Here is a 27,241-nt window from a genome sequence, read left to right as displayed (position 1 = left end):
ACCCTAAAAGTGTTTTTCCATTACCTGCCTGCAGTTTGATAGACAGTGCATTTAACCCTGTGTAAATCAGTCAATTCTTAACGTAAGGACTTAAAACTCAGGATTCTGTAAAGCATAGCCCAGTGAGGATATGTGTTGACTTATAGCTTCCTGTGCCAACCGGAAGTGCCTTAATTGGTGTCTCAGGGGCTGTTTCGAGGGGTTAAAAAAGTCAGATCTGTCCAAAACTTCATATGTGTGATTAGGCAACCCCCATGAACTGTAAATCAGTCATTTTCCCATAAAATTTCAAAGGAAAACTAAATCACACATACACACAGCTTGGAAGTAGGGACCCATTGGGGTGCGTAGAGACATACACTGCCTGCATTAGTTAACCTTGTTGGAACTTTTAAAGAACCGTCAGACCTAGAGTTCCGAAACTTTAGAATCCTGTTCTAGACCTCAGGTCGATAGTGCGTGGTGAGTTACGTGGCTCTAGACGGTTCTCGGACCGAGAAACAGCTTCGTACATTTGCAATGACTTCAATTCATTTTGACCATTACGAAAATGGCGACATTTAGAAATGTCTCAGAGACACAAGACTAGGTGCATTGCGACCGTCTCGGCCCATATAGACAGACCCCAACGTTTCTGTCCGATAGCTCACTCAAGGACCCCGTAGCAAGTCATGGAAAAAAGTGGATTTTCAGTACCAATTAGGGTTTTGCTCGGACACCAAATGACCGATCGAGCCGAAACTTGGGATTCGGGGTCGCCTCAGCTAGGCCTACAAGTAACATAAGAAATGGACCCGCAGCTAGAACGTAACTACGTGTTTTATGTTTTTTTTATGGTTTGAACCAAAGGCGTTGTGAATTTTGGGCCAGCTCTGAAGTATGTGATAGTTGGCTACGAAACAGGTTGGAAAAAGTGGGTTTAGTGTCAGTTTGTATCAGTTTGGTGTCAGAATGATATCTAATTGACTGATGGACGGTGACTTGCTGGTGACTCTTGTCCATTTGCAATATGTTTAAACAGTGAGGTACCATCACCAAAAGTGACATTCTGAAATCAACCCTAACGAGCCATTGAGATGAACCAGAATCACTGCCCAGCCATCCCGAGTTCATCGGGCCAGTCAATTTCACATTCCTGCAGGATTTTTATAGCATGACAAATTCGTGATGGTACCTGCCCATTGAACCATATTGCAAATGCACAGTGACTTTGCAAAAGTGAGAAAACATAAACAAATGGACATGATGAAATCAACACAACGAGTGATGGAAAGGTACAACTCTCACTGCTCGGCCATCCTGTGTTCATCTGGCCAGTCAATTTTGCATGTCTGCAGGATTTTTGAGTATGTCAAATTTCATATGGTAATTGTCCATTGAACCACATTGCAAATGCACGTGCACTTGCAATATGATTCTATAGTGAAAAAAACATCACCTAATGGACATGATGAAATCAACACAACGAGTGATGGAAAGGAACAACTATCACTGCCCGGCCATCCTGTGTTCCCATAGCGGGCATTAATATCAGAATGACCGGTAAATGCATTCACAACCATATTTTCATTTTTGGGTTACCAGGTGCCTATTTTCAATCACCAGTTGCACAACAATGCGTATCCATCAGAATATTTTAAACAGTCCATAAAGCACTCAGGACTGCCCCCATAGATAGAGAGCCGTAGTAGGGTACTCCCATAGCGGGCATGGATAATAGGAGTCCCGGTAAATGCATTTACAACCATATTTTTATTTTTGGGTTACCAGTTGCACAACAATGCACGTGCATTTGCAATATGATTCTATAGTGAAAAAACATCACCAAATGGACATGATGAAATCAACACAACGAGTGATGGAAAGGAACAACTATCACTGCCAGGCCATCCTGTGTTCATCAGGCCAGTCAATTTTGCATTCCTGCAGCATTTTTATAGCATGACAAAATCGTGATGGTACATGCCCATTGAACCATATTGCAAATGCACAGTGATTTTGCAAAAGTGAGAAAACATAAACAAATGGACATGATGAAATCAACACAACGAGTGATGGAAAGGTACAACTCTCACTGCTCGGCCATCCTGTGTTCATCAGACCAGTCAATTTTGCATTTTTGAGCATGTCAAATTTCATATGGTAAATGCACATTGAAACATATTGCAAATGCACGTGCACTTACAATACGATTCTATAGTGAAAAAACATCACCTAACGGAGATGATGAAATCAACACAACGAGTGATGGAAATGTACAACTATCACTGCTCTTAGTGGTGAAGGCGATGAACTACATGTGTGGATCAAAACACCAAACTCTTCACAAAACATACTTCCTCTCTTGCATGGCCCCACATGAATATAGAATCCCTCCACAATCCTAGAGAAACTGATAAGATTCATGTATTGAAGAATAGCTTTTCCAAGGGCAACCTCAATGCTGGTATTTGAACCGACACCTCAACACACCGCATCAAGCATTTGAGGCAACTCGGCCTGAAAACAGATTTGTTAAATGTCTCGATTGGATCGACACATGGCCCTGCCATTGCTCTGCCTAACTTTCATAGATTTCATTCAAGGGTTTCGATACAACAACTACAGTTTTTTAAGGTCATTTGCCACGTAGGTATCACATGATGAGGTGGCCGAGTGGTTAAGGCGATGGACTGCTAATCCATTGTGCTCTGCATGCATGGGTTCGAATCCCATCCTCATTGTGTAACCAGTACAATTCTGTACTTTATTATGGCATTGGAAGATTTTGACTTTCACAAACACTGGTAAGATGGCCGACTGCCACCGCGAGAGCACAGGAATTGGTATCTTAGTGGTGAATGCGATGAACTACATGTGTGGATCAAAACACCAACCTCTTCACAAAACATATTTCCTCTTTTGCATGGCCCCACATGAATATAGAATCCCTCCACAATCCTAGAGAAACTGATAAGATTCATGTATTGAAGAATAGCTTTTCCAAGGGCAACCTCAATGGTGGGATTTGAACCGACACCTCAACACACCGCATCAAGCACTTGAGGCAACTCGGCCTGACAACAGATTTGTTAAATGTCTCGATGGGATCGACACATGGCCCTGCCATTGCTCTGCCTAACTTTCATAGATTTCATTCAAGGGTTTCGATACAGCAACTACAGTTTTTAAGCTCATTTGCCACTTAGGTATTACATGATGAGGTGGCCGAGTGGTTAAGGTGTGCTCTGCATGCATGGGTTCGAATCCCATCCTCATTGTGTAACCAGTACAATTCTGTACTTTATTATGGCATTGGAAGATTTTGACTTTCACAAACACTGGTAAGATGGCCGACTGCCACCGCGAGAGCACAGGAATTGGTATCTTAGTGGTGAAGGCGATGAACTACATGTGTGGATCAAAACACCAACCTCTTCACAAAACATACTTCCTCTCTTGCATGGCCCCACATGAATATAGAATCCCTCCACAATCCTAGAGAAACTGATAAGATTCATATATTGAAGAATATCTTTTCCAAGGGCAACCTCAATGCTGGTATTTGAACCGACACCTCAACACACCGCATCAAGCATTTGAGGCAACTCGGCCTGACAACAGATTTGTTAAATGTCTCGATGGGATCGACACATGTCAATGCCATTGCTCTGCCTAACTTTCAAAGATTTCATTCAAGGGTTTCGATACAGCAACTACAGTTTTTTAAGCTCATTTGCCACGTAGGTATTACATGATGAGGTGGCCGAGTGGTTAAGGCGATGGACTGCTAATCCATTTTGCTCTGCATGCATGGGTTCGAATCCCATCCTCATCGTGTAACCAGTACAATTCTGTACTTTATTATGGCATTGGAAGATTTTGACTTTCACAAACACTGGTAAGATGGCCGACTGCCACCGCAAGAGCACAGGAATTGGTATCTTAGTGGTGAAGGCGATGAACTACATGTGTGGATCAAAACACCAAACTCTTCACAAAACATACTTCCTCTCTTGCATGGCCCCACATGAATATAGAATCCCTCCACAATCTTAGAGAAACTGATAAGATTCATGTATTGAAGAATAGCTTTTCCAAGGGCAACCTCAATGCTGGTATTTGAACCGACACCTCAACACACCGCATCAAGCATTTGAGGCAACTCGGCCTGAAAACAGATTTGTTAAATGTCTCGATTGGATCGACACATGGCCCTGCCATTGCTCTGCCTAACTTTCATAGATTTCATTCAAGGGTTTCGATACAACAACTACAGTTTTTTAAGGTCATTTGCCACGTAGGTATCACATGATGAGGTGGCCGAGTGGTTAAGGCGATGGACTGCTAATCCATTGTGCTCTGCATGCATGGGTTCGAATCCCATCCTCATTGTGTAACCAGTACAATTCTGTACTTTATTATGGCATTGGAAGATTTTGACTTTCACAAACACTGGTAAGATGGCCGACTGCCACCGCGAGAGCACAGGAATTGGTATCTTAGTGGTGAATGCGATGAACTACATGTGTGGATCAAAACACCAACCTCTTCACAAAACATATTTCCTCTTTTGCATGGCCCCACATGAATATAGAATCCCTCCACAATCCTAGAGAAACTGATAAGATTCATGTATTGAAGAATAGCTTTTCCAAGGGCAACCTCAATGGTGGGATTTGAACCGACACCTCAACACACCGCATCAAGCACTTGAGGCAACTCGGCCTGACAACAGATTTGTTAAATGTCTCGATGGGATCGACACATGGCCCTGCCATTGCTCTGCCTAACTTTCATAGATTTCATTCAAGGGTTTCGATACAGCAACTACAGTTTTTAAGCTCATTTGCCACTTAGGTATTACATGATGAGGTGGCCGAGTGGTTAAGGTGTGCTCTGCATGCATGGGTTCGAATCCCATCCTCATTGTGTAACCAGTACAATTCTGTACTTTATTATGGCATTGGAAGATTTTGACTTTCACAAACACTGGTAAGATGGCCGACTGCCACCGCGAGAGCACAGGAATTGGTATCTTAGTGGTGAAGGCGATGAACTACATGTGTGGATCAAAACACCAACCTCTTCACAAAACATACTTCCTCTCTTGCATGGCCCCACATGAATATAGAATCCCTCCACAATCCTAGAGAAACTGATAAGATTCATATATTGAAGAATATCTTTTCCAAGGGCAACCTCAATGCTGGTATTTGAACCGACACCTCAACACAATGTCTCGATGGGATCGACACATGGCCCTGCCATTGCTCTGCCTAACTTTCATAGATTTCATTCAAGGGTTTCGATACAGCAACTACAGTTTTTAAGCTCATTTGCCACTTAGGTATTACATGATGAGGTGGCCGAGTGGTTAAGGTGTGCTCTGCATGCATGGGTTCGAATCCCATCCTCATTGTGTAACCAGTACAATTCTGTACGTTATTATGGCATTGGAAGATTTTGACTTTCACAAACACTGGTAAGATGGCCGACTGCCACCGCGAGAGCACAGGAATTGGTATCTTAGTGGTGAAGGCGATGAACTACATGTGTGGATCAAAACACCAACCTCTTCACAAAACATACTTCCTCTCTTGCATGGCCCCACATGAATATAGAATCCCTCCACAATCCTAGAGAAACTGATAAGATTCATATATTGAAGAATATCTTTTCCAAGGGCAACCTCAATGCTGGTATTTGAACCGACACCTCAACACAATGTCTCGATGGGATCGACACATGGCCCTGCCATTGCTCTGCCTAACTTTCATAGATTTCATTCAAGGGTTTCGATACAGCAACTACAGTTTTTAAGCTCATTTGCCACTTAGGTATTACATGATGAGGTGGCCGAGTGGTTAAGGTGTGCTCTGCATGCATGGGTTCGAATCCCATCCTCATTGTGTAACCAGTACAATTCTGTACTTTATTATGGCATTGGAAGATTTTGACTTTCACAAACACTGGTAAGATGGCCGACTGCCACCGCGAGAGCACAGGAATTGGTATCTTAGTGGTGAAGGCGATGAACTACATGTGTGGATCAAAACACCAACCTCTTCACAAAACATACTTCCTCTCTTGCATGGCCCCACATGAATATAGAATCCCTCCACAATCCTAGAGAAACTGATAAGATTCATATATTGAAGAATATCTTTTCCAAGGGCAACCTCAATGCTGGTATTTGAACCGACACCTCAACACACCTCAACCGACACCTCAACACACCACACTCGGCCTGACAACAGATTTGTTAAATGTCTCGATGGGATCGACACATGTCAATGCCATTGCTCTGCCTAACTTTCATAGATTTCATTCAAGGGTTTCGATACAGCAACTACAGTTTTTTAAGCTCATTTGCCACGTAGGTATTACATGATGAGGTGGCCGAGTGGTTAAGGCGATCGACTGCTAATCCATTGTGCTCTGCATGCATGGGTTCGAATCCCATCCTCATCGTGTAAGAGCGTCTGCTAACTGACTTAAATGTAATGTAACCAGTAGAATTCTGTACTTTTTTATGGCATTGGAAGATTTTGACTTTCACAAACACTGGTAAGATGGCCGACTGCCACCGCGAGAGCACAGGAATTGGTATCTTAGTGGTAAAGGCGATGAACTACATGTGTGGATCAAAACACCAACCTCTTCACAAAACATACTTCCTCTCTTGCATGACCCCACATGAATATAGAATCCCTCCACAATCCTAGAGAAACTGATAAGATTCATGTATTGAAGAATAGCTTTTCCAAGGGCAACCTCAATGCTGGTATTTGAACGGACACCTCAACACACCGCATCAAGCATTTGAGGCAACTCGGCCTGACAACAGATTTGTTAAATGTCTCGATTGGATCGACACATGGCCCTGCCATTGCTCTGCCTAACTTTCACAGATTTCATTCAAGGGTTTCGATACAGCAACTACAGTTTTTAAGCTCATTTGCCACGTAGGTATTACATGATGAGGTGGCCGAGTGGTTAAGGTGTGCTCTGCATGCATGGGTTTGAATCCCATCCTCATCGTGTAACCAGTACAATTCTGTACTTTATTATGGCATTGGAAGATTTTGACTTTCACAAACACTGGTAAGATGGCCGACTGCCACCGCGAGAGCACAGGAATTGGTATCTTAGTGGTGAAGGCGATGAACTACATGTGTGGATCAAAACACCAACCTCTTCACAAAACATACTTGCTCTCTTACATGGCCCCACATGAATATAGAATCCCTCCACAATCCTAGAGAAACTGATAAGATTGATGTATTGAAGAATAGCTTTTCCAAGGGCAACCTCAATGCTGGTATTTGAACCGACACATCAACACACCGCATCAAGCACTTGAGACAACTCGGCCTGGCAACAGATTTGTTAAATGTCTCGATGGGATCGACACATGGCCCTGCCATTGCTCTGCCTAACTTTCATAGATTTCATTCAAGGGTTTCGATACAGCAACTACAGTTTTTTAAGGTCATTTGCCACATAGGTATTACATGATGAGGTGGCCGAGTGGTTAAGGCGATGGACTGCTAATCCATTGTGCTCTGCATGCATGGGTTCGAATCCCATCCTCATCGTGTAACCAGTACAATTCTGTACTTTATTATGGCATTGGAAGATTTTGACTTTCACAAACATTGGTAAAATTCTATATTCCACCGCGAGAGCACAGGAATTGGTATCTTAGTGGTGAAGGCGATGAACTACATGTGTGGATCAAAACACCAACCTCTTCACAAAACATACTTCCTCTCTTGCATGACCCCACATGAATATAGAATCCCTCCACAATCCTAGAGAAACTGATAAGATTCATGTATTGAAGAATAGCTTTTCCAAGGGCAACCTCAATGCTGGTATTTGAACGGACACCTCAACACACCGCATCAAGCATTTGAGGCAACTCGGCCTGACAACAGATTTGTTAAATGTCTCGATTGGATCGACACATGGCCCTGCCATTGCTCTGCCTAACTTTCACAGATTTCATTCAAGGGTTTCGATACAGCAACTACAGTTTTTAAGCTCATTTGCCACGTAGGTATTACATGATGAGGTGGCCGAGTGGTTAAGGTGTGCTCTGCATGCATGGGTTTGAATCCCATCCTCATCGTGTAACCAGTACAATTCTGTACTTTATTATGGCATTGGAAGATTTTGACTTTCACAAACACTGGTAAGATGGCCGACTGCCACCGCGAGAGCACAGGAATTGGTATCTTAGTGGTGAAGGCGATGAACTACATGTGTGGATCAAAACACCAACCTCTTCACAAAACATACTTCCTCTCTTGCATGACCCCACATGAATATAGAATCCCTCCACAATCCTAGAGAAACTGATAAGATTCATGTATTGAAGAATAGCTTTTCCAAGGGCAACCTCAATGCTGGTATTTGAACGGACACCTCAACACACCGCATCAAGCATTTGAGGCAACTCGGCCTGACAACAGATTTGTTAAATGTCTCGATTGGATCGACACATGGCCCTGCCATTGCTCTGCCTAACTTTCACAGATTTCATTCAAGGGTTTCGATACAGCAACTACAGTTTTTAAGCTCATTTGCCACGTAGGTATTACATGATGAGGTGGCCGAGTGGTTAAGGTGTGCTCTGCATGCATGGGTTTGAATCCCATCCTCATCGTGTAACCAGTACAATTCTGTACTTTATTATGGCATTGGAAGATTTTGACTTTCACAAACACTGGTAAGATGGCCGACTGCCACCGCGAGAGCACAGGAATTGGTATCTTAGTGGTGAAGGCGATGAACTACATGTGTGGATCAAAACACCAACCTCTTCACAAAACATACTTGCTCTCTTACATGGCCCCACATGAATATAGAATCCCTCCACAATCCTAGAGAAACTGATAAGATTGATGTATTGAAGAATAGCTTTTCCAAGGGCAACCTCAATGCTGGTATTTGAACCGACACATCAACACACCGCATCAAGCACTTGAGACAACTCGGCCTGGCAACAGATTTGTTAAATGTCTCGATGGGATCGACACATGGCCCTGCCATTGCTCTGCCTAACTTTCATAGATTTCATTCAAGGGTTTCGATACAGCAACTACAGTTTTTTAAGGTCATTTGCCACATAGGTATTACATGATGAGGTGGCCGAGTGGTTAAGGCGATGGACTGCTAATCCATTGTGCTCTGCATGCATGGGTTTGAATCACATCCTCATTGTGTAACCAGTACAATTCTGTACTTTATTATGGCATTGGAAGATTTTGACTTTCACAAACACTGGTAAAATTCTATATTCCACCGCGAGAGCACAGGAATTGGTATCTTAGTGGTGAAGGCGATGAACTACATGTGTGGATCAAAACACCAACCTCTTCACAAAACATACTTCCTCTCTTGCATGGCCCCACATGAATATAGAATCCCTCCACAATCCTAGAGAAACTGATAAGATTCATGTATTGAAGAATAGCTTTTCCAAGGGCAACCTCAATGCTGGTATTTGAACCGACACCTCAACACACCGCATCAAGCATTTGAGGCAACTCGGCCTGAAAACAGATTTGTTAAATGTCTCGATTGGATCGACACATGGCCCTGCCATTGCTCTGCCTAACTTTCATAGATTTCATTCAAGGGTTTCGATACAACAACTACAGTTTTTTAAGGTCATTTGCCACGTAGGTATCACATGATGAGGTGGCCGAGTGGTTAAGGCGATGGACTGCTAATCCATTGTGCTCTGCATGCATGGGTTCGAATCCCATCCTCATTGTGTAACCAGTACAATTCTGTACTTTATTATGGCATTGGAAGATTTTGACTTTCACAAACACTGGTAAGATGGCCGACTGCCACCGCGAGAGCACAGGAATTGGTATCTTAGTGGTGAATGCGATGAACTACATGTGTGGATCAAAACACCAACCTCTTCACAAAACATACTTCCTCTCTTGCATGGCCCCACATGAATATAGAATCCCTCCACAATCCTAGAGAAACTGATAAGATTCATATATTGAAGAATATCTTTTCCAAGGGCAACCTCAATGCTGGTATTGAGCAAGCATTTGAGGCAACTCGGCCTGACAACAGATTTGTTAAATGTCTCGATTGGATCGACACATGGCCCTGCCATTGCTCTGCCTAACTTTCACAGATTTCATTCAAGGGTTTCGATACAGCAACTACAGTTTTTAAGCTCATTTGCCACGTAGGTATTACATGATGAGGTGGCCGAGTGGTTAAGGTGTGCTCTGCATGCATGGGTTTGAATCCCATCCTCATCGTGTAACCAGTACAATTCTGTACTTTATTATGGCATTGGAAGATTTTGACTTTCACAAACACTGGTAAGATGGCCGACTGCCACCGCGAGAGCACAGGAATTGGTATCTTAGTGGTGAAGGCGATGAACTACATGTGTGGATCAAAACACCAACCTCTTCACAAAACATACTTGCTCTCTTACATGGCCCCACATGAATATAGAATCCCTCCACAATCCTAGAGAAACTGATAAGATTGATGTATTGAAGAATAGCTTTTCCAAGGGCAACCTCAATGCTGGTATTTGAACCGACACATCAACACACCGCATCAAGCACTTGAGACAACTCGGCCTGGCAACAGATTTGTTAAATGTCTCGATGGGATCGACACATGGCCCTGCCATTGCTCTGCCTAACTTTCATAGATTTCATTCAAGGGTTTCGATACAGCAACTACAGTTTTTTAAGGTCATTTGCCACATAGGTATTACATGATGAGGTGGCCGAGTGGTTAAGGCGATGGACTGCTAATCCGTTGTGCTCTGCATGAATGGGTTCGAATCCCATCCTCATCGTGTAACCAGTACAATTCTGTACTTTATTATGTCATTGGAAGATTTTGACTTTCACAAACATTGGTAAAATTCTATATTCCACCGCGAGAGCACAGGAATTGGTATCTTAGTGGTGAAGGCGATGAACTACATGTGTGGATCAAAACACCAACCTCTTCACAAAACATATTTCCTCTCTTGCATGACCCCACATGAATATAGAATCCCTCCACAATCCTAGAGAAACTGATAAGATTCATGTATTGAAGAATAGCTTTTCCAAGGGCAACCTCAATGCTGGTATTTGAACGGACACCTCAACACACCGCATCAAGCATTTGAGGCAACTCGGCCTGACAACAGATTTGTTAAATGTCTCGATTGGATCGACACATGGCCCTGCCATTGCTCTGCCTAACTTTCACAGATTTCATTCAAGGGTTTCGATACAGCAACTACAGTTTTTAAGCTCATTTGCCACGTAGGTATTACATGATGAGGTGGCCGAGTGGTTAAGGTGTGCTCTGCATGCATGGGTTTGAATCCCATCCTCATCGTGTAACCAGTACAATTCTGTACTTTATTATGGCATTGGAAGATTTTGACTTTCACAAACACTGGTAAGATGGCCGACTGCCACCGCGAGAGCACAGGAATTGGTATCTTAGTGGTGAAGGCGATGAACTACATGTGTGGATCAAAACACCAACCTCTTCACAAAACATACTTCCTCTCTTGCATGACCCCACATGAATATAGAATCCCTCCACAATCCTAGAGAAACTGATAAGATTCATGTATTGAAGAATAGCTTTTCCAAGGGCAACCTCAATGCTGGTATTTGAACGGACACCTCAACACACCGCATCAAGCATTTGAGGCAACTCGGCCTGACAACAGATTTGTTAAATGTCTCGATTGGATCGACACATGGCCCTGCCATTGCTCTGCCTAACTTTCACAGATTTCATTCAAGGGTTTCGATACAGCAACTACAGTTTTTAAGCTCATTTGCCACGTAGGTATTACATGATGAGGTGGCCGAGTGGTTAAGGTGTGCTCTGCATGCATGGGTTTGAATCCCATCCTCATCGTGTAACCAGTACAATTCTGTACTTTATTATGGCATTGGAAGATTTTGACTTTCACAAACACTGGTAAGATGGCCGACTGCCACCGCGAGAGCACAGGAATTGGTATCTTAGTGGTGAAGGCGATGAACTACATGTGTGGATCAAAACACCAACCTCTTCACAAAACATACTTGCTCTCTTACATGGCCCCACATGAATATAGAATCCCTCCACAATCCTAGAGAAACTGATAAGATTGATGTATTGAAGAATAGCTTTTCCAAGGGCAACCTCAATGCTGGTATTTGAACCGACACATCAACACACCGCATCAAGCACTTGAGACAACTCGGCCTGGCAACAGATTTGTTAAATGTCTCGATGGGATCGACACATGGCCCTGCCATTGCTCTGCCTAACTTTCATAGATTTCATTCAAGGGTTTCGATACAGCATCTACAGTTTTTTAAGGTCATTTGCCACATAGGTATTACATGATGAGGTGGCCGAGTGGTTAAGGCGATGGACTGCTAATCCATTGTGCTCTGCATGCATGGGTTCGAATCACATCCTCATTGTGTAACCAGTACAATTCTGTACTTTATTATGGCATTGGAAGATTTTGACTTTCACAAACACTGGTAAAATTCTATATTCCACCGCGAGAGCACAGGAATTGGTATCTTAGTGGTGAAGGCGATGAACTACATGTGTGGATCAAAACACCAACCTCTTCACAAAACATACTTCCTCTCTTGCATGGCCCCACATGAATATAGAATCCCTCCACAATCCTAGAGAAACTGATAAGATTCATGTATTGAAGAATATCTTTTCCAAGGGCAACCTCAATGCTGGTATTTGAACCGACACCTCAACACACCGCATCAAGCATTTGAGGCAACTCGGCCTGACAACAGATTTGTTAAATGTCTGGATGGGATCGACACATGTCAATGCCATTGCTCTGCCTAACTTTCATAGATTTCATTCAAGGGTTTCGATACAGCAACTACAGTTTTTTAACCTCATTTGCCACGTAGGTTTTACGTGATGAGGTGGCCGAGTGGTTAAGGCGATGGACTGCTAATCCATTGTGCTCTGCATGCATGGGTTCGAATCCCATCCTCATCGTGTAACCAGTACAATTCTGTACTTTATTATTGCATTGGAAGATTTTGACTTTCACAAACACTGGTAAGATGGCCGACTGCCACCGCGAGAGCACAGGAATTGGTATCTTAGTGGTGAAGGCGATGAACTACATGTGTGGATCAAAACACCAACCTCTTCACAAAACATACTTCCTCTCTTGCATGACCCCACATGAATATAGAATCCCTCCACAATCCTAGAGAAACTGATAAGATTCATGTATTGAAGAATAGCTTTTCCAAGGGCAACCTCAATGCTGGTATTTGAACCGACACCTCAACACACCGCATCAAGCATTTGAGGCAACTCGGCCTGACAACAGATTTGTTAAATTTCTCGATGGGATCGACACATGTCAATGCCATTGCTCTGCCTAACTTTCATAGATTTCATTCAAGGGTTTCGATACAACAACTACAGTTTTTTAAGGTCATGTGCCACGTAGGTATCACATGATGAGGTGGCCGAGTGGTTAAGGCGATGGACTGCTAATCCATTGTGCTCTGCATGCATGGGTTCGAATCCCATCCTCATCGTGTAACCAGTACAATTCTGTGCTTTATTATGGCATTGGAAGATTTTGACTTTCACAAACACTGGTAAGATGGCCGACTGCCACCGCGAGAGCACAGGAATTGGTATCTTAGTGGTGAATGTGATGAACTACATGTGTGGATCAAAACACCAACCTCTTCACAAAACATATTTCCTCTTTTGCATGGCCCCACATGAATATAGAATCCCTCCACAATCCTAGAGAAACTGATAAGATTCATGTATTGAAGAATAGCTTTTCCAAGGGCAACCTCAATGGTGGGATTTGAACCGACACCTCAACACACCGCATCAAGCACTTGAGGCAACTCGGCCTGACAACAGATTTGTTAAATGTCTCGATGGGATCGACACATGGCCCTGCCATTGCTCTGCCTAACTTTCATAGATTTCATTCAAGGGTTTCGATACAGCAACTACAGTTTTTAAGCTCATTTGCCACGTAGGTATTAAATGATGAGGTGGCCGAGTGGTTAAGGTGTGCTCTGCATGCATGGGTTCGAATCCCATCCTCATCGTGTAACCAGTACAATTCTGTACTTTATTATGGCATTGGAAGATTTTGACTTTCACAAACACTGGTAAGATGGCCGACTGCCACCGCGAGAGCACAGGAATTGGTATCTTAGTGGTGAATGCGATGAACTACATGTGTGGATCAAAACTCTTCACAAAACATATTTCCTCTCTTGCATGGCCCCACATGAATATAGAATCCCTCCACAATCCTAGAGAAACTGATAAGATTCATGTATTGAAGAATAGCTTTTCCAAGGGCAACCTCAATGGTGGAATTTGAACCGACACCTCAACACACCGCATCAAGCACTTGAGACAACTCGGCCTGACAACAGATTTGTTAAATGTCTCGATTGGATCGACACATGGCCCTGCCATTGCTCTGCCTAACTTTCACAGATTTCATTCAAGGGTTTCGATACAGCAACTACAGTTTTTAAGCTCATTTGCCACGTAGGTATTACATGATGAGGTGGCCGAGTGGTTAAGGTGTGCTCTGCATGCATGGGTTTGAATCCCATCCTCATCGTGTAACCAGTACAATTCTGTACTTTATTATGGCATTGGAAGATTTTGACTTTCACAAACACTGGTAAGATGGCCGACTGCCACCGCGAGAGCACAGGAATTGGTATCTTAGTGGTGAAGGCGATGAACTACATGTGTGGATCAAAACACCAACCTCTTCACAAAACATACTTCCTCTCTTGCATGACCCCACATGAATATTGAATCCCTCCACAATCCTAGAGAAACTGATAAGATTCATGTATTGAAGAATAGCTTTTCCAAGGGCAACCTCAATGCTGGTATTTGAACGGACACCTCAACACACCGCATCAAGCATTTGAGGCAACTCGGCCTGACAACAGATTTGTTAAATGTCTCGATTGGATCGACACATGGCCCTGCCATTGCTCTGCCTAACTTTCACAGATTTCATTCAAGGGTTTCGATACAGCAACTACAGTTTTTAAGCTCATTTGCCACGTAGGTATTACATGATGAGGTGGCCGAGTGGTTAAGGTGTGCTCTGCATGCATGGGTTTGAATCCCATCCTCATCGTGTAACCAGTACAATTCTGTACTTTATTATGGCATTGGAAGATTTTGACTTTCACAAACACTGGTAAGATGGCCGACTGCCACCGCGAGAGCACAGGAATTGGTATCTTAGTGGTGAAGGCGATGAACTACATGTGTGGATCAAAACACCAACCTCTTCACAAAACATACTTGCTCTCTTACATGGCCCCACATGAATATAGAATCCCTCCACAATCCTAGAGAAACTGATAAGATTGATGTATTGAAGAATAGCTTTTCCAAGGGCAACCTCAATGCTGGTATTTGAACCGACACATCAACACACCGCATCAAGCACTTGAGACAACTCGGCCTGGCAACAGATTTGTTAAATGTCTCGATGGGATCGACACATGGCCCTGCCATTGCTCTGCCTAACTTTCATAGATTTCATTCAAGGGTTTCGATACAGCAACTACAGTTTTTAAGGTCATTTGCCACATAGGTATTACATGATGAGGTGGCCGAGTGGTTAAGGCGATGGACTGCTAATCCATTGTGCTCTGCATGCATGGGTTCGAATCCCATCCTCATCGTGTAACCAGTACAATTCTGTACTTTATTATGGCATTGGAAGATTTTGACTTTCACAAACACTGGTAAAATTCTATATTCCACCGCGAGAGCACAGGAATTGGTATCTTAGTGGTGAAGGCGATGAACTACATGTGTGGATCAAAACACCAACCTCTTCACAAAACATACTTCCTCTCTTGCATGACCCCACATGAATATAGAATCCCTCCACAATCCTAGAGAAACTGATAAGATTCATGTATTGAAGAATAGCTTTTCCAAGGGCAACCTCAATGCTGGTATTTGAACGGACACCTCAACACACCGCATCAAGCATTTGAGGCAACTCGGCCTGACAACAGATTTGTTAAATGTCTCGATTGGATCGACACATGGCCCTGCCATTGCTCTGCCTAACTTTCACAGATTTCATTCAAGGGTTTCGATACAGCAACTACAGTTTTTAAGCTCATTTGCCACGTAGGTATTACATGATGAGGTGGCCGAGTGGTTAAGGTGTGCTCTGCATGCATGGGTTTGAATCCCATCCTCATCGTGTAACCAGTACAATTCTGTACTTTATTATGGCATTGGAAGATTTTGACTTTCACAAACACTGGTAAGATGGCCGACTGCCACCGCGAGAGCACAGGAATTGGTATCTTAGTGGTGAAGGCGATGAACTACATGTGTGGATCAAAACACCAACCTCTTCACAAAACATACTTGCTCTCTTACATGGCCCCACATGAATATAGAATCCCTCCACAATCCTAGAGAAACTGATAAGATTGATGTATTGAAGAATAGCTTTTCCAAGGGCAACCTCAATGCTGGTATTTGAACCGACACATCAACACACCGCATCAAGCACTTGAGACAACTCGGCCTGGCAACAGATTTGTTAAATGTCTCGATGGGATCGACACATGGCCCTGCCATTGCTCTGCCTAACTTTCATAGATTTCATTCAAGGGTTTCGATACAGCAACTACAGTTTTTTAAGGTCATTTGCCACATAGGTATTACATGATGAGGTGGCCGAGTGGTTAAGGCGATGGGCTGCTAATCCATTGTGCTCTTCATGCATGGGTTCGAATCACATCCTCATCGTGTAACCAGTACAATTCTGTACTTTATTATGGCATTGGAAGATTTTGACTTTCACAAACACTGGTAAAATTCTATATTCCACCGCGAGAGCACAGGAATTGGTATCTTAGTGGTGAAGGCGATGAACTACATGTGTGGATCAAAACACCAACCTCTTCACAAAACATACTTCCTCTCTTGCATGGCCCCACATGAATATAGAATCCCTCCACAATCCTAGAGAAACTGATAAGATTCATGTATTGAAGAATATCTTTTCCAAGGGCAACCTCAATGCTGGTATTTGAACCGACACCTCAACACACCGCATCAAGCATTTGAGGCAACTCGGCCTGACAACAGATTTGTTAAATGTCTGGATGGGATCGACACATGTCAATGCCATTGCTCTGCCTAACTTTCATAGATTTCATTCAAGGGTTTCGATACAGCAACTACAGTTTTTAAGCTCATTTGCCACGTAGGTTTTACATGATGAGGTGGCCGAGTGGTTAAGGCGATGGACTGCTAATCCATTGTGCTCTGCATGCATGGGTTCGAATCCCATCCTCATCGTGTAACCAGTACAATTCTGTACTTTATTATGGCATTGGAAGATTTTGACTTTCACAAACACTGGTAAGATGGCCGACTGCCACCGCGAGAGCACAGGAATTGGTATCTTAGTGGTGAAGGCGATGAACTACATGTGTGGATCAAAACACCAACCTCTTCACAAAACATACTTCCTCTCTTGCATGACCCCACATGAATATAGAATCCCTCCACAATCCTAGAGAAACTGATAAGATTCATGTATTGAAGAATAGCTTTTCCAAGGGCAACCTCAATGCTGGTATTTGAACCGACACCTCAACACACCGCATCAAGCATTTGAGGCAACTCGGCCTGACAACAGATTTGTTAAATTTCTCGATGGGATCGACACATGTCAATGCCATTGCTCTGCCTAACTTTCATAGATTTCATTCAAGGGTTTCGATACAACAACTACAGTTTTTTAAGGTCATGTGCCACGTAGGTATCACATGATGAGTTGGCCGAGTGGTTAAGGCGATGGACTGCTAATCCATTGTGCTCTGCATGCATGGGTTCGAATCCCATCCTCATCGTGTAACCAGTACAATTCTGTACTTTATTATGGCATTGGAAGATTTTGACTTTCACAAACACTGGTAAGATGGCCGACTGCCACCGCGAGAGCACAGGAATTGGTATCTTAGTGGTGAAGGCGATGAACTACATGTGTGGATCAAAACACCAACCTCTTCACAAAACATACTTCCTCTCTTGCATGACCCCACATGAATATAGAATCCCTCCACAATCCTAGAGAAACTGATAAGATTCATGTATTGAAGAATAGCTTTTCCAAGGGCAACCTCAATGCTGGTATTTGAACGGACACCTCAACACACCGCATCAAGCATTTGAGGCAACTCGGCCTGACAACAGATTTGTTAAATGTCTCGATTGGATCGACACATGGCCCTGCCATTGCTCTGCCTAACTTTCACAGATTTCATTCAAGGGTTTCGATACAGCAACTACAGTTTTTAAGCTCATTTGCCACGTAGGTATTACATGATGAGGTGGCCGAGTGGTTAAGGCGATGGACTGCTAATCCATTGTGCTCTGCATGCATGGGTTCGAATCCCATCCTCATCGTGTAACCAGTACAATTCTATACTTTATTATGGCATTGGAAGATTTTGACTTTCACAAACACTGGTAAGATGGCCGACTGCCACCGCGAGAGCACAGGACTTGCTGTCTTAGTGGTGAAGGCGATGAACTTCATGTGTGGATCAAAACAACAAACCTCTTCACAAAACATACTTCCTCTCTTGCATGGCCCCACATGAATATAGAATCCCTCCACAATCCTAGAGAAACTGATAAGATTCATGTATTGAAGAATATCTTTTCCAAGGGCAACCTCAATGCTGGTATTTGAACCGACACCTCAACACACCGCATCAAGCATTTGAGGCAACTCGGCCTGACAACAGATTTGTTAAATGTCTCGATGGGATCGACACATGGCCCTGCCATTGCTCTGCCTAACTTTCATAGATTTCATTCAAGGGTTTCGATACAGCAACTACAGTTTTTTAAGCTCATTTGCCACGTAGGTATTACATGATGAGGTGGCCGAGTGGTTAAGGTGATGGACTGCTAATCCATTGTGCTCTGCATGCATGGGTTTGAATCCCATCCTCATCTTGTAACCAGTACAATTCTGTACTTTATTATGGCATTGGAAGATTTTGACTTTCACAAACACTGGTAAGATGGCCGACTGCCACCGCGAGAGCACAGGAATTGGTATCTTAGTGGTGAAGGCGATGAACTACATGTGTAGATCAAAACACCAACCTCTTCACAAAACATACTTCCTCTCTTGCATGGCCCCACATGAATATAGAATCCCTCCACAATCCTAGAGAAACTGATAAGATTCATGTATTGAAGAATAGCTTTTCCAAGGGCAACCTCAATGCTGGTATTTGAACCGACACCTCAACACACCGCATCAAGCACTTGAGACAACTCGGCCTGACAACAGATTTGTTAAATGTCTCGATGGGATCGACACATGGCCCTGCCATTGCTCTGCCTAACTTTCATAGATTTCATTCAAGGGTTTCGATACAGCAACTACAGTTTTTTAAGCTCATTTGCCACATAGGTATTACATGATGAGGTGGCCGAGTGGTTAAGGCGATGGACTGCTAATCCGTTGTGCTCTGCATGCATGGGTTTGAATCCCATCCTCATCGTGTAACCAGTACAATTCTGTACTTTATTATGGCATTGGAAGATTTTGACTTTCACAAACACTGGTAAGATGGCCGACTGCCACCGCGAGAGCACAGGAATTGGTATCTTAGTGGTGAATGCGATGAACTACATGTGTGGATCAAAACTCTTCACAAAACATATTTCCTCTCTTGCATGGCCCCACATGAATATAGAATCCCTCCACAATCCTAGAGAAACTGATAAGATTCATGTATTGAAGAATAGCTTTTCCAAGGGCAAACTCAATGGTGGGATTGAACCGACACCTCAACACACCGCATCAAGCACTTGAGACAACTCGGCCTGACAACAGATTTGTTAAATGTCTCGATGGGATCGACACATGGCCGAGGTGGCCGAGTGGTTAAGGTGATGGACTGCTAATCCATTGTGCTCTGCATGCATGGGTTCGAATACCATCCTCATCGTGTAACCAGTACAAATCTGTACTTTATTATGGCATTAGAAGATTTTGACTTTCACAAACACTGGTAAGATGGCCGACTGCCACCGCGAGAGCACAGGAATTGGTATCTTAGTGGTGAATGCGATGAACTACATGTGTGGATCAAAACTCTTCACAAAACATATTTCCTCTCTTGCATGGCCCCACATGAATATAGAATCCCTCCACAATCCTAGAGAAACTGATAAGATTCATGTATTGAAGAATATCTTTTCCAAGGGCAACCTCAATGCTGGTATTTGAACCGACACCTCAACACACCGCATCAAGCATTTGAGGCAACTCGGCCTGACAACAGATTTGTTAAATGTCTCGATGGGATCGACACATGTCAATGCCATTGCTCTGCCTAACTTTCATAGATTTCATTCAAGGGTTTCGATACAGCAACTACAGTTTTTTAAGCTCATTTGCCACGCAGGTATTACATGATGAGGTGGCCGAGTGGTTAAGGCGATGGACTGCTAATCCATTGTGCTCTGCATGCATGGTTTCAAATCCCATCCTCATCGTGTAACCAGTATAATTCTGTACTTAATTATGGCATTGGAAGATTTTGACTTTCACAAACACTGGTTCGATGGCTGACTGCCACCGCGAGAGCACAGGAATTGGTATCTTAGTGGTGAATGCGATGAACTACATGTGTGGATCAAAACAACAACCTCTTCACAAAACATATTTCCTCTCTTGCATGGCCCCACATGAATATAGAATCCCTCCACAATCCTAGAGAAACTGATAAGATTCATGTATTGAAGAATATCTTTTCCAAGGGGAACCTCAATGCTGGTATTTGAACCGACACCTCAACACACCACATCAAGCATTTGAGGCAACTCGGCCTGACAACATATTTGTTAAATGTCTCGATGGGATCGACACATGTCAATGCCATTGCTCTGCCTAACTTTCATAGATTTCATTCAAGGGTTTTGATACAGAAACTACAGTTTTTTAAGCTCATTTGCAACGTAGGTATTAGGTGGCCGAGTGGTTAAGGCGATGGACTGCTAATCCATTGTGCTCTGCATGCATGGGTTCAAATCCCATCCTCATCGTGTAACCAGTATAATTCTGTACATTATTATGGCATTGGAAGATTTTGACTTTCACAAACACTGGTAAGATGGCCGACTGCCACCGCGAGAGCACAGGAATTGGTATCTTAGTGGTGAAGGCGATGAACTACATGTGTGGATCAAAACACCAACCTCTTCACAAAACATACTTCCTCTCTTGCATGGCCCCACATGAATATAGAATCCCTCCACAATCCTAGAGAAACTGATAAGATTCATGTATTGAAGAATATCTTTTCCAAGGGCAACCTCAATGCTGGTATTTGAACCGACACCTCAACACACCGCATCAAGCATTTGAGGCAACTCGGCCTGACAACAGATTTGTTAAATGTCTCGATGGGATCGACACATGTCAATGCCATTGCTCTGCCTAACTTTCATAGATTTCATTCAAGGGTTTCGATACAGCAACTACAGTTTTTTAAGCTCATTTGCCACGTAGGTATTACATACCTTAAGGGAAGATTTCGGCAGTACCTGTATGGTTAGTGAGAAAGTCCATATTGCAAATGTACGGTCCCTTACTAGACGTCCGAAATCGTTTCTAAAATTTGCGGACGGCGTCGGGCCGAGCGGCAGGGCCGGACCTACCAGGAAGTCATCAAAGGAACTTTGTCGGACATTCGGTTTCCGTTTTACAAAAATAATTAGATTTAGGTCATTTTTCCGCTGTCCCGGAAATTCCCACAAGAGGGCATAAGCAATCATATTGCTATTGGACAAAACATCACGATTCACGACGGGGCCTTATCTCGAAAACTGAAAATATTTAGAAGCCGAAACTCGGTGAGCGTAGGGGCGGCATAATGGGCAGTTGGCCCCGAACAACATGGCGTCTAGGCCTCAACGGTTTTTGAGTTATGGCCATTAAAGGTCCAAAATGAAAATAGAGAAATTATTTTTCCACTTCACGTCAAAGTCAAGGAGCCTCCGGTGTCAATAAAAAAAGAACCAGCCATTTATCTATCGTCATTTAAGAGAAATCGTACAACGACACCTTGGTGATGTTCACGGATAGGTGTTTTTTTTTTTCAACGGTTACAGATCCAGTTGCAGGGTGTTCTTACTAATCTTTTTAAAGTGTGCTGCGGAGCTCTGCGAGATTTCTGTGATTTTCTATGATTTTCTGAAATAACACACACTCACTAAACCCTCCGTAAATAACTCAGTTCTTAACGTAAAGACTTAAAACTCAGGATTATGTAAAGGCATACCCCAATCATGATATGGGTTTATTTATAGCTTCCTGTGCCAACCGGAAGTGCCTTTAATGGTGTCACAGTGGCAGTTTCCAAGGGTTAAAAAGGTCAGATCTTTTCAAAACTTCATATGTGTGACTAGGTAACCCTCATGAACTGTAAATCAGTCATTTCTCCCAACAGATGTCAAAGAAAAGCTCTCACACGCACACACAGCAAGGATGGAGTGAAAAAGTGTGGTTCTCAAAGACACAGAGAGCAGGCAATGGCATAAACATAATCTCTAGGCCGTGCCGAGTTCAACGAGATATCCCGCTTGACCGTAGCTCGCTCGGTCTAAGCGCAGCGACCATTAGAAAATTAGGCCCAAAATGAAGCTTGCCCCACAACGTCATTTGCTTTTCGGTGACAGTGAGAGAACCGTTAGGGTGAGAAGCACAATTCGACCTCAGGTATGTTCCTAAGGTCCTTCCGATCCGTGCAAGCCTAACGTTGACCGTGTGGCATTAACCCTTAATAGTTAAAATAAGGTGTTTACTTCAAAGAGTTTGCATTGACTTCTCTCCCCATAGGAATACATTGCCTTTACCCCTAAATTCAACCTGAAGTCTATATGGGTTATGAATGCCGTATGAACCTGTCTTTGGTAACAGTCCATCAGGCCAGTATGAGGTCTACCTGTGTTGATTCTAAGCTTCCTGGACCAACCGGAAGTGGTTAAAATCACCCTAAAAGTGTTTTTCCATTACCTGCCTGCAGTTTGATAGACAGTGCATTCAACCCTGTGTAAATCAGTCAATTCTTAACGTAAGGACTTAAAACTCAGGATTCTGTAAAAGCATAGCCCAGTGAGGATATGTGTTGACTTATAGCTTCCTGTGCCAACCGGAAGTGCCTTAATTGGTGTCTCAGGGGCTGTTTCGAGGGGTTAAAAAAGTCAGATCTGTCCAAAACTTCATGTGTGATTAGGCAACCCCATGAACTGTAAATCAGTCATTTTTCCCATAAAATTTCAAAGGAAAACTAAATCACACATACACACAGCTTGGAAGTAGGGACCCATTGGGGTGCGTAGAGACATACACTGCCTGCATTAGTTAACCTTGTTGGAACTTTTAAAGAACCGTCAGACCTAGAGTTCCGAAACTTTAGAATCCTGTTCTAGACCTCAGGTCGATAGTGCGTGGTGAGTTACGTGGCTCTAGACGGTTCTCGGACCGAGAAACAGCTTTGTACATTTGCAATGACTTCAATTCATTTTGACCATTACGAAAATGGCGACATTTAGAAATGTCTCAGAGACACAAGACTAGGTGCATTGCGACCGTCTCGGCCCATATAGACAGACCCCAACGTTTCTGTCCGATAGCTCATTCAAGGACCCCGTAGCAAGTCATGGAAAAAAGTGGATTTTCAGCACCAATTAGGGTTTTGCTCGGACACCAAATGACCGATCGAGCCGAAACTTGGGATTCGGGGTCACCTCAGCTAGGCCTACAAGTTACATAAGAAATGGACCCGCAGCTAGAACGTAACTACATGTTTTATGTTTTTTTTTATGGTTTGAACCAAAGGCGTTGTGAATTTTGGGCCAGCTCTGAAGTATGTGATAGTTGGCTACGAAACAGGTTGGAAAAAGTGGGTTTAGTGTCAGTTTGTATCAGTTTGGTGTCAGAATGATATCTAATTGACTGATGGACGGTGACTTGCTGGTGACTCTTGTCCATTTGCAATATGTTTAAACAGTGAGGTACCATCACCAAAAGTGACATTCTGAAATCAACCCTAACGAGCCATTGAGATGAACCAGAATCACTGCCCAGCCATCCCGAGTTCATCGGGCCAGTCAATTTCACATTCCTGCAGGATTTTTATAGCATGACAAATTTGTGATGGTACCTGCCCATTGAACCATATTGCAAATGCACAGTGACTTTGCAAAAGTGAGAAAACATAAACAAATGGACATGATGAAATCAACACAACGAGTGATGGAAAGGTACAACTCTCACTGCTCGGCCATCCTGTGTTCATTTGGCCAGTCAATTTTGCATTTTTGCAGGATTTTTGAGTATGTCAAATTTCATATGGTAATTGTCCATTGAACCACATTGCAAATGCACGTGCACTTGCAATATGATTCTATAGTGAAAAAAACATCACCTAATGGACATGATGAAATCAACACAACGAGTGATGGAAAGGAACAACTATCACTGCCCGGCCATCCTGTGTTCCCATAGCGGGCATTAATATCAGAATGACCGGTAAATGCATTGACAACCATATTTTCATTTTTGGGTTACCAGGTGCCTATTTTCAATCACCAGTTGCACAACAATGCGTATCCATCAGAATATTTTAAACAGTCCATAAAGCACTCAGGACTGCCCCCATAGATAGAGAGCCGTAGTAGGGTACTCCCATAGCGGGCATGGATAATAGGAGTCCCGGTAAATGCATTTACAACCATATTTTTATTTTTGGGTTACCAGTTGCACAACAATGCACGTGCATTTGCAATATGATTCTATAGTGAAAAAACATCACCAAATGGACATGATGAAATCAACACAACGAGTGATGGAAAGGAAAAACTATCACTGCCAGGCCATCCTGTGTTCATCAGGCCAGTCAATTTTGCATTCCTGCAGCATTTTTATAGCATGACAAAATCGTGATGGTACATGCCCATTGAACCATATTGCAAATGCACAGTGACTTTGCAAAAGTGAGAAAACATAAACAAATGGACATGATGAAATCAACACAACGAGTGATGGAAAGGTACAACTCTCACTGCTCGGCCATCCTGTGTTCATCAGACCAGTCAATTTTGCATTTTTGAGCATGTCAAATTTCATATGGTAAATGCACATTGAAACATATTGCAAATGCACGTGCACTTACAATATGATTCTATAGTGAAAAAACATCACCTAATGGACATGATGAAATCAACACAACGAGTGATGGAAATGTACAACTATCACTGCTCGGCCATCCTGTGTTCATCAGACCAGTCAATTTAGCATTTTTGAGCATGTCAAATTTCAGTTGGTAAATGCACATTGAAACATATTGCAAATGCACGTGCACTTACAATAGGATTCTATAGTGAAAAAACATCACCTAACGGAGATGATGAAATCAACACAACGAGTGATGGAAATGTACAACTATCACTGCTCGGCCATCCTGTGTTCATCAGACCAGTCAATTTTGCATTTTTGAACATGTAAAATTTCATATCGTAAATGCACATTGAAACATATTGCAAATGCACGTGCACTTACAATATGATTCCATAGTGAAAAAACATCACCTAATGGAGATGATGAAATCAACACAACGAGTGATGGAAATGTACAACTATCACTGCTCTTAGTGGTGAAGGCGATGAACTACATGTGTGGATCAAAACACCAACCTCTTCACAAAACATACTTCCTCTCTTGCATGGCCCCACATGAATATAGAATCCCTCCACAATCCTAGAGAAACTGATAAGATTCATGTATTGAAGAATATCTTTTCCAAGGGCAACCTCAATGCTGGTATTTGAACCGAGTGGTTAAGGCGATGGACTGCTAATCCATTGTGCTCTGCATGCATGGGTTCAAATCCCATCCTCATCGTGTAACCAGTACAATTCTGTACATTATTATGGCATTGGAAGATTTTGACTTTCACAAACACTGGTAAGATGGCCGACTGCCACCGCGAGAGCACAGGACTTGGTATCTTAGTGGTGAAGGCGATGAACTACATGTGTGGATCAAAACACCAATATAGAATCCCTCCATAATCCGAGAGAAACCGATAAGATTCATGAATTGAAGAATAGCTTTTCCAAGGGCAACCTCAATGGTGTGATTTGATCCGACACCTCAACACACCGCATCAAGCACTTGAGACAACTCGGCCTGACAACAGATTTGTTAAATGTCTCGATGGGATCGACACATGGCCCTGCCATTGTTCTGCCTAACTTTCATAGATTTCATTCAAGGGTTTCGATACAGCAACTACAGTTTTTTAAGGTCATTTGCCACATAGGTATTACATGATGAGGTGGCCGAGTGGTTAAGGCGATGGACTGCTAATCCATTGTGCTCTGCATGCATGGGTTTGAATCCCATCCTCATCGTGTAACCAGTACAATTCTGTACTTTATTATGGCATTGGAAGATTTTGACTTTCACAAACACTGGTAAGACTGCCACCGCGAGAGCACAGGAATTGTTATCTTAGTGGTGAAGGCAATGAACTACATGTGTGGATCAAAACACCAACCTCTTCACAAAACATACTTGCTCTCTTACATTGCCCCACATGAATATAGAATCCCCCCACAATCCTAGAGAAACTGATAAGATTCATGTATTGAAGAATAGCTTTTCCAAGGGCAACCTCAATGCTGGTATTTGAACCGACACCTCAACACACCGCATCAAGCACTTGAGACAACTCGGCCTGACAACAGATTTGTTAAATGTCTCGATGCGATCGACACATGGCCCAATAGTTAGCTTTGTTCGAGCTAAAACAGAACTGTCAGACCTAGAGTTCCGAAACTTTAGAAACCTGTTCTAGACCTCGGGTCGATAGTGCGTGGTGAGTTAGGTGGCTCTAGAAGGTTCTCGGACCGAGAAATAGCCTCGTACATTTGCAATGACTTCAATTCATTTTGACCATTACGAAAATGGCGACATTTAGAAAAGTCTCAGAGACAGAAGACTAGGTGCATTGAAACCGGCTCGGCCCATAGAGACGGACCCCAACGTTTCGGTCCGATAGCTCATTCAAGGACCCCATAGCAAGGCATTGAAAAAATTGGATTTTCAGCACCA

At 43.0% G+C, this 27,241-nt stretch overlaps 10 non-coding genes across 10 annotated transcripts; all 10 read left to right on the top strand.

Moving 5' to 3' along the window:
• The first annotated feature begins 2,641 nt into the window (after positions 1–2,641).
• On the top strand, positions 2,642–2,723 carry trnas-gcu. The gene has a single exon. It is a non-coding gene; the product is annotated as a tRNA-Ser (tRNA).
• Positions 2,724–4,292: 1,569 nt separating this feature from the next.
• Positions 4,293–4,374, top strand: trnas-gcu. The gene has a single exon. It is a non-coding gene; the product is annotated as a tRNA-Ser (tRNA).
• Positions 4,375–7,498: 3,124 nt separating this feature from the next.
• trnas-gcu lies at positions 7,499–7,580 on the top strand. Its single transcript has one exon. It is a non-coding gene; the product is annotated as a tRNA-Ser (tRNA).
• A 2,104-nt stretch (positions 7,581–9,684) lies between these two features.
• trnas-gcu lies at positions 9,685–9,766 on the top strand. Its single transcript has one exon. It is a non-coding gene; the product is annotated as a tRNA-Ser (tRNA).
• Positions 9,767–12,941: 3,175 nt separating this feature from the next.
• On the top strand, positions 12,942–13,023 carry trnas-gcu. The gene has a single exon. It is a non-coding gene; the product is annotated as a tRNA-Ser (tRNA).
• Positions 13,024–13,498: 475 nt separating this feature from the next.
• trnas-gcu lies at positions 13,499–13,580 on the top strand. Its single transcript has one exon. It is a non-coding gene; the product is annotated as a tRNA-Ser (tRNA).
• A 2,078-nt stretch (positions 13,581–15,658) lies between these two features.
• Positions 15,659–15,740, top strand: trnas-gcu. The gene has a single exon. It is a non-coding gene; the product is annotated as a tRNA-Ser (tRNA).
• A 1,566-nt stretch (positions 15,741–17,306) lies between these two features.
• Positions 17,307–17,388, top strand: trnas-gcu. The gene has a single exon. It is a non-coding gene; the product is annotated as a tRNA-Ser (tRNA).
• A 1,031-nt stretch (positions 17,389–18,419) lies between these two features.
• On the top strand, positions 18,420–18,501 carry trnas-gcu. Its single transcript has one exon. It is a non-coding gene; the product is annotated as a tRNA-Ser (tRNA).
• A 7,955-nt stretch (positions 18,502–26,456) lies between these two features.
• Positions 26,457–26,538, top strand: trnas-gcu. The gene has a single exon. It is a non-coding gene; the product is annotated as a tRNA-Ser (tRNA).
• The last annotated feature ends 703 nt before the right edge of the window (positions 26,539–27,241 follow it).

This window comes from Oncorhynchus gorbuscha, linkage group LG07 (assembly GCF_021184085.1).
Source record: "Oncorhynchus gorbuscha isolate QuinsamMale2020 ecotype Even-year linkage group LG07, OgorEven_v1.0, whole genome shotgun sequence".
Taxonomy (NCBI): domain Eukaryota; kingdom Metazoa; phylum Chordata; class Actinopteri; order Salmoniformes; family Salmonidae; genus Oncorhynchus; species Oncorhynchus gorbuscha.
This window is presented reverse-complemented; position numbering and strand designations above follow the sequence as displayed.